The 15,723-nt window shown below is 45.6% G+C and overlaps 1 protein-coding gene across 4 annotated transcripts in view; it reads right to left on the bottom strand.

The window, feature by feature from the left end:
• Positions 1-14,933, bottom strand: part of Lrmp (lymphoid restricted membrane protein) — a 60,648-nt gene extending 45,715 nt beyond the window's left edge. Inside the window, exon 1 of one of the 4 annotated variants that reach the window (XM_029478153.1) lies at positions 14,838-14,933. The gene's annotated coding sequence lies outside the window, so the exon portion shown is untranslated. Of the gene's footprint in view, positions 1-7,718; positions 8,089-14,837 lie in introns of those variants that run through there. The other 3 variants (XM_021164353.1, XM_029478154.1, XM_029478155.1) reach the window with 3 other exon arrangements.
• Between the last annotated feature and the right edge of the window lie 790 nt (positions 14,934-15,723).

Here is a 15,723-nt window from a genome sequence, read left to right as displayed (position 1 = left end):
TGACTCCGCCCCCAGTGCCCTCCTTCCTCTGACTCTGTCCCCAGTGCCCTCCTTCTTCTGACTCCGCCCCCAGTGCCCTCCTTCCTCTGACTCCGTCCCCCAGCCAGTGCCCTCCATCAGGTTTCTCTTCCAGCTCATATCCTTCCTTTTTGGCTTGTTCCCCATATCTGCTTGGATTACAAATGTGCATAGCCATGCCCAGAATTTATCATGGAAGTTCCAGGGACTGAACTCCGGTCTCCTACTTGCAAAGCAAGCACTTCACCTACTGAGCCTCCTCTAGCCCAGAACTCTTGCTTGTTTGTGTTTGTTTTGTTTCTGGGGGTCAAAGTCATGCTATGTAGCTTAGGCTGGCCTGGAACACCATGTAGCCTAGCATGGCCTCTAATGAAAAACACTCTTAGGTCAGCTTCCCAGTCCTGGGGTTACCAGTATGAGCCACCATGCCCTGGGGACCCCTTAGATTTGTGAAACTGTGCTCATTGTAGGAAGCACACGGGTGGCTCCTCCCAGATTACAAACAGTGGTTGATGCTTGTAGAAGTGATTGGTGCTTGTAGACTTGTAGAAGTCTGGGGCTTCTAAAGGGTGCCACACAGCTCCAAAACACAAATGTAGAATTCCCTCACCCCTACTAGCCCAGTGTATGCTGCAGACATGCTACTAGCAAGAACACCAGCTACGGCAAGCTTAATTTCACAGTGAGCAGCAGCGCTTTCCATATTTTCCATATGACAGGCCAGGCCGAATGATGGCCTCCTGTTTGCACTTGGACTTTGGATTCTTCTGCAGAGCAGGGGCTGCCGAGTCGGGGCGTACAGGCTTCATGAAGAACCAGGGCAAACAAGAGCCGCTGGCCCTGCTGCCTCCCGTGGGTGCAGCTCCTGTGGCCGCCTGTGAGCTCAGAGGTCTCAGATGCCCTGCCATGGGGGAAGCTGACCAAAGCAGCTTTCTGAATGACAATGCACAGACTGACAAAGTTCTAATACTCAATGGGCTGCTGAAAATCAAATGCCTGCTGCTCTTATCAGAACTGCAGGGTTCATCATCAACAATGCCACACACCTGCTGTCACAACACAGTACATGTTGCAGGGAAAAAAGAGCCCTTCCTGTTCTGTGTATTAAAAGACACCAAGCCGGGCGTGGTGGCGCACGCCTTTAATCCCAGCACTCGGGAGGCAGAGGCAGGCGGATTTCTGAGTTCGAGGCCAGCCTGGTCTACAAAGTGAGTTCCAGGACAGCCAGGACTATACAGAGAAACCCTGTCTCGAAAAAAACAAAAAACAAAAAAAATAAAATAAAATAAAAGACACCAGAGTTGGGGGAGGAGGGGCTGGTGAGGTCTCAGGGAGTATTGGTACTTGCTGTGCAATTTGGTGACCCATTGTCCCCTGACCCCAACAGGCTTGCAGCAGCATGAGTGTGAGCATAGCCATAAACTAAGAATCTATACAATGGAGTTGGCAGTGGGTACATCTCAGCGGCAAAGGCTCAAGGCTCTGGGTTGGCAGACTGGGAGGTAGCCCAGAGCTGGGAGACCCCATAGCACCAACAGCACTAAGTAAACAAAACTGAACAGGGGTTCTAGGTTTCTATTCAATCCTGCAAATAGGTAAATGCCGGGCATGGCGCACACTTTTAATCCCAGCACTTGGGAGGAAGAGGCAGATGGATTTCTGGGTTTGAGGCCAGCCTGGTCTACAAAGTGAGTTCCAGGACAGCCAAGGCTACACAGAGAAACGCTGTCTTAAAACACACACACACACACACACACACCAAAGTAAATAGGTAAATAAATGCAATTTTAAATGAAAGTTAACAAAGACGCTATTGATCTAGTGATCTGTGTATCTATTAATAAATGAATAGTTTGGAAAACAACAACAACAACAACAAAACAGTAGCCAGTTAGAAAACTGCTCAACATGAAAGTTACCTACAAATATGAGTTAAGATCGATGTGCCAGTGGGGTTCAAACTGCAAACACTGAAGTCGGGGAGCACAGACTCTCACACAGCACTGGAGGAGTTTGGAGCACTCCATAGGGTGGGAAATTAGAGATTTGTCTCTCATTTTAATTTTATGCGTATGAGTGTTTTGTCTCTGTGTGTACCCTATAAGTGCAGTACCTGAGGCGGCCAGAAGATGGCATCAGATCCCCTGAAGCTGAAGTTACAGATGGTTGTGGGCTACTGTGTGGGTGCTGGGAACCAAATTGGGGTCCTGGGGAAGATCAATAAGTGCTCTTAACTGCTGATCCATTGCTCCAGTTTCTTGGTAGAATTTTTTTTTAATTATAGTTAAGACTAAGCTATGGCTTATTGCTCTACACATAGGTATTTATTTGTGGTGAACTTGTCCCCTCAGAGCTGTGTGCACAATTGCTCACAGTGTCTTTATCCATAACTAAAAACAGCAAATATTTTAGATTTCTAATAATAGACAGAACCAATGTATGGGACATTCAGAGAGAAAATGCAGCCCAACAACTCAAAGCTTGTTACTTGTAAACACAGTAAATGTCAGACACATGTGAGAGGGACGGACAGATGCCAGAGGACACCTCTGGCCTTCCTCGGTTCCAGCCCAGCTCAGCCCAGCTCCACGTGTCCTGGTGACTCCATGGTGGCTGAGTGCTGTGAGGCCAGGGACGGGCACTCACTGGCAGAAATTCTGTGTTTCTTGTGCATTTTCAAGCTAGCTGAACAGTACACTTAAGTCCTGAATGTTTTATGAGTTTGCATGAAGAAGAGAGTTGAAAAATCACATGGATGAGGGCTTGGCACAGTGCCTACCTTTGATGCCAGCACTCGGGAGGCAGAGGAAGGCCGATCTCTGTGAGTTTGAGGCCAACCTGAACTACAGAGTGAGTGAGTTCCAGAACAGTCAGAGCAAATAGTAAGACCCTGTCTCAAAAAACAAAACACAGAGAGAGAGAGAGACAAAGATAGACAAAAAGATAGGGAGACAGAGACAGAAAACAGAAAGAGAGACAGAGACAGGGACAGAAAAGAGAGAGAGACAGAAAGACCGAAAACAGAGAGAAAGACACAGAGAGAAAAGAAAATCATATAAATGAAAATAACTCAGGCATGGTGGTTAAGATCATATTTGCTCTATGAGTTCAGTTCTAAGCACTCATGTCAAGTTGTACACAAACACCAGTAATTGTAGCTCAAGGGGATCCAAAGCCTTCTTCTGGACTCTGAAAGCAACTGAATTCATGTGTGCACACATGCATGCACGTACATGTAGCAACAATTAATAAAAAAGAGGTCATGAATTTGACAGTAAGAAAGGGGAAGTATATGGGAAGGTTTTGAGGGAGGAAAGGAAGGAAGAAATGATGTAATTATATTATTTCAGAACTTAAAATATAATAATAATAATAATGTCTATCACTTGAGAATGCTTGCTGCTCTTTCAGAGGACCTGAGTTGGGTTCCCAGCACACAAGTCAGGAGGCTTTTAACCCTGTAACTTCAGCTTCAGGAGGACCCACCCCCTATGCCTTTAAGGACTCCTGCATTCATGTGCACATACACACACATGCAAAAAATAAATAATAAAATAACAATAATAAATATAATAGATAATAAACAAAAAGAAAATGCAAGGTTTGTGAGCTACTCAGGGTTAGGAAGAAACCACTTAAAAATGTGTGCAACTGTCACCTGCACAGTAAGAAAACTACTCAATTGCTAGGAGCCAGGGGGATAACACGAGCCTGTTCAGAAGGCCTGGAAGGATGTCAGACACACTCAAAAGTTACAGAAATGTCAGTGCCACTGGTCTGGTGCCAAGGAAGGGCAGAGGCAGGGGAGTTCTGAGGCACTGGACTGTGGAGGTAAACACAGATCTGTCCCCCTGCCCCAACCCGTGGGGAGCTGAGAGGCTGGGAGGAGGACCCAGGCACAGACATTTATGTATGACTTTCTCAAAGCCAGTTGAAAAGGCTTCTGCTGACTGCTTCGCAGCCACAGGCTTCAGGGATTTTCTGCTGCAAACCCTGGCAGCCTAATCCTAGTTAGCCAGACTGGTGGGATAACAGAGTTCCCCACGTCAGAGCATGTCATTCCACACACCAGTTGTGAAGGAGGGAGAGCATATTCTGGAAGCCTGCTCCAGCAGAACACGCACACCAGCTCTGGATGCATCTCGTCGCTGTAGTGCGTGTTCCCGGAAGCAGCCTTCCATGAAGGACAGACTCTGAGAAGTCAGGTGACTTGCCTAGTTTTGGCAGGTGCTCTTGCAGACTTGGATTCTTAACACAGGCTAGTTTGACATTAAGCTCGGTGTCCTTAAGCCACCATACTACATCATCTGCACATCTCATCTACACCTGCATTTTTCTTTATATTTATTCATTCTGCATGCAGATGCATACATGCCTGTGGTATGTGTGTGCATTTGTGTGTGAGCACACATGTCACGGCTTGCGTGTAGAAGTCAGAGGACATCTTGTGGGGATTTTTTTTTTTCTTTTGCTATCTTAGTTCTAGGAATCACACTCAGGGTGTAGGACCTGGTGGCAAGAGCCTTTGCATCCTGAACTATTACATCAGCTCCATATCTGTATCTGCATTTGGGAAAGCTTGTCCCTCAGCCCCATCAGAACTGCTGAGCAAACTCTCCTTGTCTTTGTTTCCTCATTCACCCATCCTTTTGCATTTTTTATTTGTTTATTTTTGAGACAATGCCTTTCTATGTAGCTCAGGTTATCCCTTCATGACTTTCAGAACTGGGACATAGGCATGGACTATCACCTTCAGCCCCCAGGGCCTTTTATCTGTGTGTGTCTCAGTCACCTAGATGCCTATTCCTTCCTTGACATCCCTCTAGTTTCTGCTGATGCAGGGCATGTGATTGTCACCCGTCATCTGTCCTCAGAGTCTTCAGGTGGTCCCTTCTCACTTGCTCACGTCCTCCACAGAGAGGTTTCTGGGAAACAGTTTAGGGGAGAGCCTCCCTCCACCTGTGGCATACACATGCAGACACTGTTAAAAAAAAAAAAATACAAGACAGGCTCTTCTCAGGATTCCCCCCAAAGGAGTCCTCTTGTGGTCTGTCAAGTGGCATCCTGAGAGCCCAGATTAGCTCTCATCTGTGTTTCCTATAGATAAGAAGCCTTGACTATGTTGTATGCCTGACCTCCATCTAAGAATGCTTTGACATTTCCTTTTCAAAGTATCTGCTGATAGCCCAGGATTGCCATGGTAGCACAAACCTGTAATCCTAGCAATTACACCCAGGGAGGATGACACAGAAGATGGAGAATTTAAGGTCATATTGGCTACATAACCATTTCCAGGCCAGTCTGGACTACGTAAGACCCTGTCTCAAAAAAAAAAAAAAAAAATCAAACAAGGGGATAGAGAGATGGCTCAGCAGTTAAGAGCACCTGTTCTTCCAGAGGACATGGGTTAGATTTCCAGCACAACATAACAGTTTACAACCATATATATACCCAGTTCCAGGAGCGCCAACATCCTCATCTGGCTTCCTCAGGTATCAGATACATACATGAGGCTCAGACATATATGTGGGAAAATAACAATACATATAAAATGAATAACAGTAACAGATACAGATACCCACTACTGCCTATCAACACAAGATACTTGTACACAATCCAGGAAGAAAGCAAACGTGCAGGTGGCCTCAGGATAGATACAATGCTAAAAGAAAAAATATAAGTAGCCACTCAGGCAAGCTAACAGCAGGAAGGTGCACTCCACCTTAGAGGCAAGTGGGCACTCAATCACCTCACAGGCCAGCCAGACCTGCTGCCAAATAATACCCTGACTGGGTTCTTCAATACTGTTCAGATGCCGAATCAAATGTGACTACCACTTCCTTATTCTCTGTCGTGGGCATTGGCCTGCTCATCTGGAAAAACCAATCCCATCTTGCCACAGCTGGCACACGAATTTGAGATGGGTCAGAACAGTTGCTAATTTATTCACCTAGCTCAAGAGTTTCAGAACAGCTGAGGACATTTGAATGCCTTTCTTTCCGACTCATAATTCAAGTGGCTGACTCAGAACTCGAGAGGCCTGGGTGGCGGTGGGGGACGTGTGTATGTGTATGGCTACTATCCTCCCTCATTGCTGTCCCAAGGCGACCTACTATGTAGAGCATTGTGAAAATGTGAACTGCTCTCTTTGCCCAAAAGTTGATTTTCACAAGTGTTGAGAGAGACCTTTATGTAAAGAAATGGTCTTGAGCAAAACCCCATAGGTGTGCCTTCTCTGGGCAGGCAAAATACAACCATCGACATGTGTTCCATGAATTCTGGTAGCTTGAGAGCAGGTGCATTGAGGAAGGAAGTCCACACATGAAAAGAAAAAAAAAAAAAAAAGCGCTTCTAATACCATTCCAACCAATTGTCTCTGGAGGCTGGGCTGGAGGACCATAACCAGCAAGGAACCCAACAGTGGCCTTTGGGCTGTGTCACCGCCGTAGACACGCCTGCTCAGATGCCACAGGGAACCCTTGAGAATGGGGACCCAAATTCTTACTTGCTCACAAAACACTGAGATGTAATATCAATTTCATCAAAAGACAGATGTAAGTGGCTGGTGGGTTAGTGCTCCGAGCATGAGCACTGAAGCACCAAACTGGGCGCAGCTGCTTATCCGTGCCTCCACAGGGTAGCTCTTCTCACAAGAGACCCTTCTCCAAAGCCTCCTGAGCAATGACAACATGTATCCTTCCTGATTTAAAGAACAGTTTTTATTGCTTTCTGAAACATTGAAAACCAGTGAGCTGTACAAACCAAGACAGTAACAATAAAATATTAAAATAAAATATAAAACAATGTTGCTATTCTAAAAGGAAGCAATTCCTTAAACGCCTCAGCCACTTCCTCAGACCAACAGTGGAAAAGGCACAGAAATTCACAATAAACCCAGACCAAGCACCACTTGGGTCACGAGATGAATGAACTCTTATGTCTGGGAAAAAAAAATCTGTCCTACTAAATTAAGAAGTTCACTGAACAAAAGCAGCTGTCCGGTAAACGGTGAGGCAAACAAGCTTTACAATTTCCATTTCATCTTTGTAGAATAAAGCAGGTTTATAAATAGCCTGACATTTGTAATTTGACACTTGTCTTCTCACATTATTCTTGGTAAATGCTCATAATAAGCCTTTGGCTGGCACACAAAATTCTAAATACCCGTTTCAAAGGTAAAGTATATTTGAGCAGAGGAACGCACACCGTTTAACCCCAGCACTCTGGAGGCAGAAGCAGGTAGATCTCTGTGAGTTTGAGGCGAGCATGGTCTACAGAGCGTTTTAGATCAGTCAGAACTACACAGTGAGACCCTGTCTCAAAAACAAAACTAAAGTGTGCATATATATCCATACATATACACACACATTTATGTTAAGAACACATTAAAAATTTTAAAGCAAGTTTACATGTGTTTAATATTGATACACACTCTTGCACACAAGGGTAAGTTGCCTCTGAGCTAAGTAAGCCCCAGCTCTGTTTCATTTTAAACGGAAGGATAGCCATAGACAAATCTAGCAACAGCCTGGGGTGCAGAGGCCAGAGGCTGAGATCCCCGGGGAGTCCTACAGCGAGCAAGGGATTGCTGCTAGCTAACGCTTCCACTGGCTAACCCAGCAGCTGGGATCCAGGAAAACGATAGAGGCTCTTCCTCCTCATCCTGGGCGACATGAGCCGGAGTAGAATGTGCTACTTACACTGAACGGCCCTGGTCTTCAGCTCCTGAGTCTGAATAGTGCTGGGGACTGTGATCTTCTTCTGGACTTGCTTCCTCTAGTTCTTGTAGCAGAGGCTTGCCTCATGCACAGGCCCCATCCTGATCCCCCTGACCCATATGCACAGGTCAGCCTGGGTTTGAGCAGCGGGAAGGGCGCTGGGTGCTTGCTCTTAGGCACAGGAAACTGGAAATATGCTTTTCTTCTCAGGGAAGTGATAAGCGTAGGCTCAACTTCTGCAATTCTGTTTGCACAGGGCGGGCGCAGCAGGCCCAGATCCTTCCACCCCAGAGAGTCCCTAGAAGCAACTTAAGCTTTCTGTACTCCCCTCTTTCACCAGAAAGCTGTTAACACCGCCTCCTCTGCACCCCTGCACCCCTGCACCCCTGCGCCCTGCACTTCCTCTGTGCAGGCTAAAGGCCAGCCTCCTGGGACAATTGAATAGTTCCTTTTTTCCCCCTCCTCCATTTTTGCTTCACATTTTAAGGACATCTGAGGTGATATCCCTGAGTTTCATATTGCCAAGGCCTCCGGACCCCTGGCTCTATGTGCTCTCTGGCTGTGGACCTTCTTCCTAGTGGGCACATCTTGCAGCCGCTTAGCAATGTCTAATGGTTTCTGGCTGAAGTTGAATTTTTAAGAAAGAAAGGAAACAGAGGGGGTGAGGGAGGGACAGAAACACCCTGAGCTTTCAGTGACACTTCAATCACAAGTCACTCTGAGAAACTGTGAGGAACTCAAACTTCTTTAGAGAGGACCTGAAAAAACGAAAGCATTTAGAAATACAGGCTCTTGAGTAAAGCAACCCCAGAGCTCAGGATGAACCCCACAGCTTCCTCGGGCTGTTTCGGATGAGCACGTGGCATGACTGGCTCCCTGTAACACCTGCGGCACATAAATAGGATGTTCTACATTGGGAGCAGGGTGACTAGTTTTTACACACCAACACGAGCTATTTAAAGGGTGCGAAGGGAAATGCGTCTTTGTTTCGTGACGTTAACCTTTCTCCTTTGGACTGTCAATCATAGGAAACAGGCGGAGCTTTAGTACCGGAAGGATCTCCCCCAACACAGCTGGAAACTCACTGGATATTCCCACTGTGAACTCAGAGGTCACTCTCTACCTCTTATCTCCCACCACAAATGTCCTTGAGCCTTTAGCACTTCTCACTTGGCACCCACTCTCCGCTAGCCAGCAAGCCTAATCTGTACTGATGAATCAGTGGTTACCAGGAACTGCTTACGTACAAACCTTAACCCACTGGGCCCACCCATTTTGAATTAGGATCAAAGGGGGCGGGGGGGGGGGGGGGGGGNACCTTAACCCACTGGGCCCACCCATTTTGAATTAGAATCAAAGGGGGGGGGGGGGGGGGGGGGGGGCGCTGGGGAGGGAAAACAGCCATCAGTCCTAGGCTCCTTGCAGTTAAAGCCTAAATGTGTGCCTGCATAAACCAGCACTGCTTATAACATCAGAAGCAAGAAGGACCACGGGCCCTTTCAGCATCGTTTTGTATACATAGGCATTCCCCAAAGCTGCTCGCACGACCACCTACAGTCCCTTATGCTCTGTAATGGCGCTAAAACAATGTGAACAATGTATATTGAAATCTACGCTCTTAAATATTTATAGTACTTACTAAAAGAGGTAATGCTCTTTTGAGATAGGATCTCATATACCCCAGGCTGGTCTCTAATTTTCTATGTAGCTGAGAACTTCTGGTCCTCCTTCCTCTACCTCCTTAGAGTTGGGATTACATGCATCCACCACCTAGAGCAGCTTGTGCTCTCATGTTAATTTATGTTACCCAAACACCTGTTTGCAGTGTCCTCCTGCATGTAGGCTAAAGGAAGCCTACCCCCAGCTGGCTCTGATTGGAAAATAAAGTTGCCAGTGGCCAATGACTGGGCAAGGAGACAGAGGCGGGACTTTTAGAATTCCAGAGTAAGGAGGAGGAGGAAGAAGGGATTCCACCATGACAAGGGCATAGGACAGACCATGCCGGGAAGGAGCAGGAGGGAGAGCCGGCTGAAATGTAGGTACAAGGGGGAAAGCAGCCCCAGAAGGGCTGCCCAGAAGGGTCTTGGACAGCAAAGATAAAATATATAGTGTTAACTCAGGAATATCAGAGGGGAGTGTATGCTAGCTTCAGGGAGGTTTAAGTGCCATTTATCTAGGTAAGGTATATTAAAAATAAACCAACGTGAGCAAAAAGCTAATGCGCACCCACCAGGAGTATAGAGCAGAATTTTAACTATTTGCTGAGACAACCACCAAGTCTAATTTATTCAGTACAAGGACTGGACTTGAACCAAGGGCTTTGAGCATGCTAAGCTGGCATTGCTGCCAGCCAAACTGGGTCTACAGCCCAGTTCTATGCTCATACTGTTTGTGTGTATGGTATTGTTAACTACATCATGTATGGTGTTGCCAATGTCAGAGTGTATACAGTACTGTTAGGTACAGTGTGTACAGTATGGTTAAATGTAGGATATGGTATTGTTAATTACAGGTACTGTGTCATGCAGCAGACGTCAGGAAGTCACTTGTCACAAATGGCCTAAGCTTTACACCTGATGAAAAGTAACTCTGGCTTCTTCTCCTCAGTAGTAGCCACCCTACTCTCTGCCTTTGGAGGCTTAAGCTGTCTCAGAGTCCCCATCCTCCATGACTGCAGTCCTAGCATCCTCTGGGTTCACCCATGCTGCCATATGCGCTAGAACTCCCTTAAGGTTAAATACGATCGTTACTCAAGATTGATACATTTTATCCACTCATCTGTGAATGGACTGCTGTGAAGCTCCCATGTCTTAGCCGCCTCCTTACCTTCATCCATTCACATCTAGACACACATCCGGGCTGTTTCTGCATCTTGCTTTTTATGAAATGCAACAGTACACTTGTGTCCGTTTTCCACATGTGTGGGTATGTACACTATATGCATGTCTGCTGCCTACAGAGGCCAGAGAGGGCGTCAGATCCTCTGGAATCAGAGATGGGGACTGTTATGAGCCTCCGTGTGGATGGATGCTGAAAACTGAACCTGGGTCCTCTGTGAGAGCAGTTGCTGCTCTTGACTGCTGGGCCATCTCTCCCGACCATTTTAAAGCCAGTGTGTGCGCCCGTGTATGCGTGTGTGTTTTAATGTAGTCCTTAGTGTTCCTTATATATTAAAATGCTAAGTCCATATCTGATATAGGATTCTCCAGTATTTCTCCCACTCTGAACACCGTGCTTTACTTAATCTTGTAGGAGATTCCGTGTCTGATCTGGTCTCACTTACCTGTGCCTGGACTTTTGGTGCCTTACCTAAGAAATCTTGTCAAAACAGTTCTGCTTTCTTCTGGGTGACTTAGAGTTCCAGATCTTTTTGTTTTTTGTTTTTTGGGTTTGTTGTTGTTGTTGTTTGTTTGTTTATTTCTTTGTTTGAGACAGGGTTTCTCTGTGTATCTCTGGCTGTCCTGGAACTCACTCTGTAGACCAGGCTGGCCTTGAACTCAGAAATCCACCTGCCTCTGCCTTCCAAGTGCTGGGATTAAAGGCATGTGCCACCACTGCCCAGGCAGATCTTATATATAGTAAGTGTTTAAGACTTTCAAAGGGTTGACCTCTGCACACAGTGAAAGATGCCATTAGTACCTCCCTTCTCTGTGGACGCCTTCTTCATGGTCATGGAGAATTCTTCATGGTCATGTCAGAGATGAGCTGTGCACACAGGTGTGGGATTTATTTATTTACTTACTTATCTATCTATTTATTTATTTTCTAGACTCTTTGCTCTGCTCACCTGCCTGCATGTCTCAGGGCTACACAGTTCTGTGTTTGGTTTCTACAGTTTTGTAACCGTTTTTGAAATCAGGAAGGATAATTCCTCCATCTTTCTTTCTCAAGCTTTCAACTAGTCAGGGTTGTTTGTTTGTTTGTTTGTTTTGTGGTTCCACAGGAATTTTTAAAAAATGCTACCTCTATAAAACCTCCACTGAGATGGCATTGCAGTGAATCCATGAATGACCTTGATCAGTATGGACATTTTTAAAAAGATTTATTTACTTTATGTATATGAGTACACTGTAGCTGTACAGATGGTTGTGAGCCATCACGTGGTTGCTAGGAATTCAACTCAGGACCTTTGCAAGCTCTGGCCCTGCTCGCTCTGGCCCAAAGAGCCATTTATTGTTATATTTATTCTTATATGTAAGTACACTGTGCCTTCAATTGTTAACTGTAGCCAGGAGCACCAGGCTAGCAGGATATATAAATGTCACTTCCTTACCTGCCTATAAAAAGTCACCTTTAAAGGTCACCTTTCCCACGTATCCCCCAAAAGCTCCATAATACTTTCCCCCCAAAGACATTAGCTTTAGAAATAACCTCAAGACGCTGACACCATTGCATACACTAGCAAGATTTTGCTGAAAGGACCCAAATATAGCTGTCTCTTGTGAGACGATGCCGGGGCCTAGCAAACACAGGAGTGGATGTTCACAGTCAGCTATTGGATGTATCACAGGGCTCCCAATGGAGAAGCTAGAGAAAGTACCCAAGGAGCTAAAGGGATCTGCAACCCTATTGTTGGAACAACATGATGTACTAACCAGAACCCCGGAGCTCTTGTCTCTAGCTGCATATGTATCGAAAGATGGCCTAGTCGGCCATCAATGGAAAGAGAGGCCCATTGGACTTGCAAACTTTATATGCCCCAATATAGGGGAATGCCAGGGCCAAAAGAATGGGAATGGGTGGGTAGGGAAGTGGGGGGCGCTATGGGGGACTTTTGGGATAGCATTGGAAATGTAATTGAGGAAAATATGTAATAAAAATATTAAAAATCAAAAAAAAAAAAAAGAAATAACCTCAAGAGTGCCCATCATAGTCTGAAAGAAAGTAATAGGACTTTAAAAGCCATCAGAAGTTCATATTTAATAATAAAAATCTCCACGACTGATGTGCATTCATCTAGAAGATAATGACATTCATGGGTTTTATGAATTATAGAAGACCTTGAAATAGCTCTTCAAGACTTGCATGGTACCATCCATGAAAGATATGAAACGGATGTTAAATCTTTGAAGATTTTTCTCCCTCAGGAAATTTCACTAGCATGTTAAGGCACACATATATTGGGCTGGAGAGTTGGCTCAGAGGTTAAGAGCACTAACTGTTCTTCCAGAGGTCCTGAGTTCAATTCCCAGCAATCACATGGTGGTTTACAACCAACTGTAATGGGATCCGATGCCCTCTTCTGGTGTGCCTGAAGACAGTGACAGTGTAGTCACATACATAAAATAAATATATATATTTAAAGTAAGGTAGACATATATCAGCTGTGAATTTGCATTCCTAATCTCAGCAATTCTTCTGGTTGACTTAATGCTAAACCCTGGTGTCTAACCCAACCACATCTGCTTCTCTGAGTGCCTTGTCTACCTTGCAGAGGAAAACCTCTCATTTGAGGGTGCCTGCTTTCTCCCTACAGCTATCACGCCACTCACGAGATGCCCCGCGCTGGGCTTGGTGGCGCACGCCTTTAATCCCAGCACTTGGGAGGCAGAGGCAGGTGGATTTCTGAGTTCCAGGCCAGCCTGGTCTACAGAGTGAGTTCCAGGACAGCCAGGGCTACACAGGGAAACCCTGTCTCGAAAAACCAAAAACAAAACAAAACAAAACAAAAAAAAAAAAAAAACAAAACGAGATGCCCCGCCCTCTGCTAAACATTCCGTGAGTCAGCAGCAAATCCTATACCATTCTCCAACTCAACCTGTAAACCAACACATATATACACTGATAACTGTGACAAAAAATGTATTGCTTTCTGCTATTATGCTGCACGCTCTAAAAACTTCATTTTATTTATCCAAAACGGGTCACAATCAATTAAATTGACTCGTGAGGCTCTCCAAAAAGCGATTTGTTGCTGAAATATTCTTCCCTCTGGTCCTGACGCTTTCGCTCTTGCTCCCTAGGGACAGCTCTTCACCCCGAAAATCTTTAAAATCTTTACAGTGGTCGCTCTGGTCGTAAACAACTTCCCACAACACTGAGAATAAATCGCAACCTAAACGCGGGCTGCAGAGCTGCAGGTGACCTGACCCCTTGTCCCTTTCCAGGGGCTCCCTCCCTCTCCTCTCCCTGCCCAGCCTTACCCGCCCCTGCAATTGCCGTGGCCCAGCTGCTTCTCTAATATGCAAAGTCCTTACAGACTTTGTTGCCTTCACTTCCTGTGCTGAGAATGGCCCCAGATGGCCCCACCTCCCTCAGCTCAGGCCCCTGCAGGCAGCACCCCTGTGGCTGCCCTTCCCAAACTAAAGTGCCCTGCCTCCTCCTTACCATTTTCTGTCACCCTATTTAATTTTCTTCCTTTCTGTCACCAGAGAGTTATAAGCCTTTTGTTCCTTGTTTGTGCCTGATTCCTGCAGTTCCCCAGCAGCTGTGAGGATAGAGGCTGCTGAGCTGGAGGCAGCACATGTGGGATGCCTTACAGGCCACCCTTGCCTCTCTCACCAGGTCCTCTGAAAGAAATCACTCCTTGGACTGCCCCTGCAGAAGGCACTCAGACCTCCTTCCCTCACTGGAGGTTGTTTCACACACAGGAGAGTGGATGTTTGTCCTCTTCCTCAGTAAACACTCCTTCCTGTCTAAGCATAGACAACCCATCCCTCCCACCCCCAAATGTATCTCACTCTTTCCATATCCACAGTTAAAACCCACAGTCAAATCACTGGATGTATGGCCTCCATGTAGCTTTCTCTGTTTTGAACTTAGTCCCAGGTGCAGGAGCTGCAAACATCCCAATATTGTCAAGAAATATTCCCTCCAATGCTAGGGTCCCAAAATATTTGTTTAAATTATGTTATTATTTTATGTGTTCAGTTCCAGGGGACCTGATACCCTCTTCTGGCCTCCAAGGGCACCTGTGATCACATGTGTATAAAAAGTTATAGTTTTAAATAAATCATTCCCTTTATTCTTGTCTGTCTACATCACTGTCTATGGTTACTGTCCACCCTGTGTCTGAGTTAGGACACCCTGTGTCTGCTGTAAAGAGACACCTAGGCTAAGGCAGCTCTTATAAAGGAAAACATTTAAATGGGGCTGGCTTACAGTTCAGAGGTTTAGTCCATTGTCATCTTGGCGGGAAGCACGGCAGCCCACAGGAGAAGTAGCTGAGAGTTCTACATCTGAATCAACGGGCAACAGGAAGCGAGAGTCCCTGGGCCTGACATAAGCTTCTGAAACCTCAAAGCCAACCAGCGGTGACACACTTCCTCCTACAAGGCCATATCTCCCAATAGTGTCACTCCCTTTGAGCCCATGGGGGCCATTTCCATTCAAGCCACCATACCCTGGGTCCTTTTCCACAATGGTCACTCTGTTCTCTCTCTCTCTCTCTCTCTCTCTCTCTCTCTCTCTCTCTCTCCCTCCCTCCCTCCCTCCCTCCCTCCTGTTACTCCCTCTGGTCTCTATGGACACTACACTCAAATTTGCATGTGTCTAAAATATATATTTTATTTAAAAATAATGCATTATAAAATGTTTTAAAATATCAAAAACATATCTTTTAAAAATAACCTAGCAAGTGTGTGCCGTGGGTGATTCAGGAAGCTTTAGGTAGAATTCCTTATCCAATGCTTCTGATGAATTCGAGTTTCCTTGTGATGTAGCAGTGCTTACATGCTGTCACTCTCCATATGCTAAGTGAAGGTATTTTCCAGAACAAATCCTACTGATTCCTTCCCAACTCCCTTTTCAAATCTAAGAAAACAAGCATAGCCAATTTTTATAATTTAAATATTTCATTTGTTTATTTGTGTATGTTATATATGTGTGCATGTATGTGTGTTGCATGTATGCCATATATGTATAAGTGTGCAGGGGTGGAGAGTGGATGAGCCCATGCATAATACATACAGAAGCCAGGGGAGGACATTAGTGTCCTGTTCTATTGCTTTTGTCTAAATCTCTTAAGACAATGTCTCTCACTGTATGC

Source organism: Mus caroli, chromosome 6 (assembly GCF_900094665.2).
Source record: "Mus caroli chromosome 6, CAROLI_EIJ_v1.1, whole genome shotgun sequence".
Lineage (NCBI taxonomy): Eukaryota > Metazoa > Chordata > Mammalia > Rodentia > Muridae > Mus > Mus caroli.
Note: the sequence above shows the minus strand (reverse complement) of the source record. Positions and strands in the feature narration are given on the sequence as shown.